The 5562-nt window shown below is 46.1% G+C and overlaps 1 non-coding gene across 1 annotated transcript; it reads right to left on the bottom strand.

Moving 5' to 3' along the window:
- Positions 1 to 1724: 1724 nt before the first annotated feature.
- Positions 1725 to 1797, bottom strand: TRNAT-UGU (transfer RNA threonine (anticodon UGU)). The gene has a single exon. It is a non-coding gene; the product is annotated as a tRNA-Thr (tRNA).
- Positions 1798 to 5562: the final 3765 nt, after the last annotated feature.

The raw sequence follows: 5562 nt of genomic DNA, 5'->3' as shown, positions 1-5562 counted from the left end.
TCTGGGCGAAGAGTTTTCCACTCGTATGGCCCCGTGTCACCAACTTGCCCGTTTGAACACTGAAGATGTCCAACAAGAACGCAAAGCCCTGTATGATCAACGCCATCGAACTCCCTCCTTTTACAGCGGTGATGACCCAGTCGAAAAAAACTACAGAACTTAGTCAAAAATACGACAAAATATCCTGTAGTTCTCTCGTAACCATCAGAGTTTTCGGTAGTTCTGTAGTACTTTTCTGTAGTTCTCTAGTGTTTCTGTAGTATATTTCTGTTGTCTGTAGTTCTGTAGCACTTTTCTGTTGTAACTACAGAAATATCTGATGTCACTACAGACAGTTCTGTTGTCACAACAGGTTTCCCGTCAAAAACCGCACAGAAATTCTGTCGTAACATCAGAAACTTTTCTGTAGTTTTTTCCGACTGGGGAATTTCTCCTGTGGACACCAATCCGCATTTCTGGCCTGTCTGAGAAGTTCCTCCACCTATATATTTGCCCTTATACAGTACTCCAACAAACGTCTCCGGTGAACTATCGCGTTATTCCCTCGCACACCGTCGCAGATCGACGTCGTCGCTCCGAAGAGATCGTCCACATCTCGCGAATGAAGCCTTATGCCCGTCGTCCCTCATCGCTGTAATCAGCTACCAGGGTGGCCGCTCTCTTGTCGGGGGGATTTGTGTGAGCGCAGTGCGTGAACTTTCACCTCATTCATCTGTATAGATCCATCATCATCATCGTCATCGCTGACTGCTGCTCGGAGCGTCGCGCGCTGTGTGCCAGCTGGTTCTGGAAAAGAACAGACATTTGTGCAAGTACTGTCCCACAATATTTACAATTTCGCCTTTAAGACCATACGAAAAAGTTAATTGATTAGCCTGTATCTATTTAGGCCAACGAAAAAAAGGTGAAATTGATCAGTCTAGGCCAGGCGGTGCTCAATAGCCGTCCGCAGATTTTCGTACGGAACGCTGTGTCACGTTTCTAAAACTTTGTTACATTTGTCCAGGGCATCCAATGTCTAACTTTCCCTTTTATATATATATATATATATATATATATATATATATATATATATATGAAGGAAAGAAGCCGACAGTCGGCGAGGCCAAGGAAAGCATTGGGGATTGTACTTTGTCTTTTTTTTAATTTTTACTTCGTAATCACGTAAATTAGTAATGTAATGTGTTTAGGGGAAGGGTAAATAAACACAAAGTAGAAAGAAAAACAACGTGCTGATGGTGGGAACTGAACCCATGACCTCCGAATAACGCGTCCGGTGCTCTTCCAACTGAGCTTCATCGGCCGCTGTCCCCCCTGCTACTTTCTTGGGTATTAATGTTGTCTGTATACGAACATTGAGAGTGTTCACCAGTGCCACCCTTAACTATAGCGGTGGACGTGGAACGTCCTGTGTTACCGCCAGCGTCACGTAGAACGTGATCACAAGTGAGCGCGAAAGCTGTGCTAGAACCCTCTTACGCTACCTATGCTTCAAGACTGCCAGAACCGAGACCCCCGTAAGCTACAAGCAGATAAATGAAGGGGAAATGAGGGTACTCGTGATAATACATGAAGGAAAGAAGCCGATAGTCGGCGAGGCCAAGGAAAGCATTCGGGATTGTACTTTGTCTTTTTTTAAATTTTTACTTCATAATCACGTAAATTAGTAATGTAATGTGTTTAGGGGAAAGATAAATAAACAAAAAGTAGAAAGAAAAACAACGTGCCGATGGTGGGAACCGAACCCACGACCTCCGAATAACACGTCCGGTGCTCTTCCAACTGAGCTACATCGGCCGCTGTCCCCCCCCTGCTACTTTCTTGGGCATTAATGTTGTCTGTATACGAACCTTGAGAGTGTTCACCAGCGCCACCCTCAACTGTAGCGGTGGACGTGAACGTCATGTGTTACCGCCAGCGTCACGTAGAACGTGATCACGAGTGAGGGTGAAAGCTGTGCTAGCACCCACTTACGCTACCTATGGCTTCAAGACTGCCAGAACCGAGACCCCCGTAAGCTACAAGCAGATAAAGGAAGGGGAAATGAGGGTACTCGTTATAATACATGAAGGAAAGAAGCCGACAGTCGGCGAGGCCAAGAAAAGCATTGGGGATTGTACTTTGTCTTTTTTTTTTATTTTTACTTCCTAATCACGTAAATTAGTAATGTAATGTGTTTAGCGGAAAGATAAATAAACACAAAGTAGAAAGCTATATATATATATATATATATATATATATATATATATATATATATATAAGCAGACAATTGAAAGGGAATTGAGGGGATGGTTAGTACAGAATTTAAAGGAGCGAGCAGTCTACGAGTGCAGGGCAAACGTTAGGTTTCTTTTTTCTTTATATACTGTTGGAAATTACAGAAATTAATCTTATGGTAATTATTAGGATAAAGGACATAAATGCAAAGCGGAAGGAAAAACAACGCGCCGATGGTGGGAGGCGAACCCACAACCTCCGAATGTCGCGTCCAGTGCTGCTCCAACTCAGCTACATCGACGGCTTTCCCACTTTCAGCATGCTTGGGTATTTTTGGTAACTAATCGGTTTAAAGATGTGAGCGCGCACCAGCGCCACCCTCATCCCTAGCGGCGGATGTGAAACATCCTGTTATACGCCGAACGTCACGTAGCACGTGATCATTAGGGGGGGGGGGGGGGCGGATGCTGGGCTACAGCCCTCTTACGCTACTTTTGTGACCTCCAGACTGTCAGAACCTAGACCCTCGCAAGCTATTAAGCGGACAATTGAAGGGGAAATGAGGGGCTCGTTATTAAAAAATTTAAAGAAGCTAACAGTCTATGAGTGCAAGGCAAACGTTAGGTTTCTTTTTTATATATATTCTATTGGCATTCACAGGAATTAGTCTTGTGATGATTATTAGGATAAAGGACATTAAAGGCAAAGTGGAAGAAAAAAAAACAAACCCATGGTTGGAGTCGAAGCTACGACCTCCGAATGTCGCTTCCAGTGCTCTTCCAATTGAGCTACATAGACGGTTGTCCCACCTTCCGCATGCTTGGGTATTCATGTTCGCTAACCGGTTTAAACATGTCAGCTTGCACCAGCGCCATCCTGACTATTCCTCATATGTATAGACCTTTCTAGTTTCGATGCCTGGGCGCAGCCATCTTAGTTTGATGGTGGCGCCCCGTATGAGCCAAACTGGAAAAGTCCGCTGCGGCCCCTTTTGACGCCATCTTGGGCTGTGCTGTGCTTGTTGATGCTGCGGTGCGGCAGTGTAAAAATGCTGTTTTGCGGTGCTCGTGAAAGCTATCCGACACATTGGTGCTATCTGTGCTTTGTGTGAGCGCGCCAGTAAACCGTATACCATCTGTTTGACATGGCGGCAGCTGTTGGAAACAGCACTAGCGGCCGGGGTGACTGCGAAGCACTGCGCTCCACTTTCGCAGTGAGGATGTATCGGTTGGATCTTTCACGATACATGTATTTTCAATTATATTTTATAAGCGCAATGGTAAATGTACACACAAACACACAGCGAATGAACCGCACGGGCAGCTACCGAACGCGGAATGCAGATACTACGAAAGATACATTCCAGTTATCGCCGCAATAATTTAGCGTTAAGTACGACCCATTTCAATATACGATCGAGCTGTCCTGCCTCAGCAATGTATACTTTCAAGTTAAACTACGGTTCAAGACCAGCACATAAAAGAAGTAGTGTCTGAAGTACCATCCATCGACGTTGTTTATGCAGCCTTGGTGTTAGTCCCGCGGCGCAACATTGTATACCCCCATCCCGTACGTCATAGCAGCATCGTTTGCACGACCTATTCTTGAGCAAAACGTCGAAAAACGTGCCCTCTCAGCTGCACCACGAACGAAGACAACAAATTCGCAGCAAATACAGCCGCGCTTACGAAAGCGGCATCGCCCGCTGGCGCGGCGGACGACGGCACTCTCGTCGCGCGCTATTCCCTAGTCGTCGCTAGGACTAAATTGTTTCGCATCGAAGGCACATCCGAAGGCGCAATTTGTAATTGCTCAGCGCTAGAGTAAATGGTCTCTCTGATTGCCGATCCCATTGTATCAGTAAACGAAACATGCAAATTTCGGTGACGAATTAGCAGCCCATCCAGCGTGCAGACGATGAGCTGCACGCCGCACCATGCACCAATGTGTTGCGTAACTTATTCGTATTGCAATTTTCAACAACACGGTATGGGTCAGAAATCCGCAAGCAAGATTTTTTTTTTTTGCTTCGGCTTATTGTTTAAGTCAGGGACAGATTTTAGCACGCTCTTCTTGAGTAGGTGGAAGAGATCCACCATATATCGTTGGCGCGGAGGGCTTGTGGGAGGCACGGCCTGCCCGGCGCGCGTGGTTGCTACGGCGGAGGAAGTGAAATGGGCATCCTGTTCGTGAGTCTGTCATTGGTAGTAAGTCTATCTGGCTTACATGAAACATTTATGGGCGAATTAAATCAGGATAGACTGGAAAGCGGTGAAGCAGAAACATATCACAGCCGAACTCGTGCTGTGGATGCATGCTTCCCGCATACGCTCTCGGCAATCATCTTGCGATTTCTTTGTTTGTGCAGTCCACGATCACAGAATGCTGTCCCGATGGCATTACCACTAAAACGGGCGCTAGTAAATGTATTTAAGTCTCTCAAACGACAATATACCTAGGTGCAAGGCCGCTAGCGCTGCTATGCATGAAGCGTGCGAATGCACCGCCCACTCGCAAATGGCAACAATGGGCCGGCTCAAGGAATCTGGTTAGAGAGAATTTTCCTCCTCTCCTGCTTGCTCTCGGTAAAATGGTCTATATATATATATATATATATATATATATATATATATATATATATATATATATATTGTCACATAGTCGTGACAAGGCCGTAGACACCAAAAGAAGACACAGGCTTGAAGGTACCAAAATTAATTCTTTATTGGGCTGACTTGGGCCCGAAAAAGAACTAAGCAACTCGGCGGCGGCGATAGCAACAATCGTGCTCGTCAATCGTCGAACAAAGAATGCCCGTCACACTCGTCAACGCTCATTTTAAAGGCTGCTCAGAACAATCTGGATGATGTCGCAAAAGTCTTTCGCTCTGTAAGCGGTGGCGAATCGGCGTCCAAACCCAGACGCGATCTCCCGGCTTGTACTCAGCATCGCGTCGTCGTAAGTTGTAACGTCGGGCATTGGTTCTTTACTGATCTTTAATGCGCATTTGGGTGAGTCTTCGGGCTTCCTCTGCACATCGAAGGCAGGCAGCGACGTCCAGGTTATCCTCATCGGTTACGTGTGGCAGCATTGCGTCAAGCGTCGTCGTGGGCTCCCTGCCGTACACAAGGATGAACGGGGTCGACCAGGCCTGGTTGTTCGCGGCAATATATATATATATATATATATATATATATTCCCCAATTCGAGACGTCTGTTCTAATTTCTCAGGCTAGGTAGCCTCGGCGCTCAGCCTGGACCGCAAATGGCGTCACCTTTTGCTTGGTCATTCGGCGCAAGAATGATTATAGTCATCGCCATCTACGCGACCGTCGATGTTTAGAT

Source organism: Amblyomma maculatum, chromosome 11, assembly GCF_055883805.1.
Source record: "Amblyomma maculatum isolate TAMU_Amacu chromosome 11, ASM5588380v1, whole genome shotgun sequence".
NCBI classification, from domain to species: Eukaryota; Metazoa; Arthropoda; class Arachnida; order Ixodida; family Ixodidae; genus Amblyomma; species Amblyomma maculatum.
This window is presented reverse-complemented; position numbering and strand designations above follow the sequence as displayed.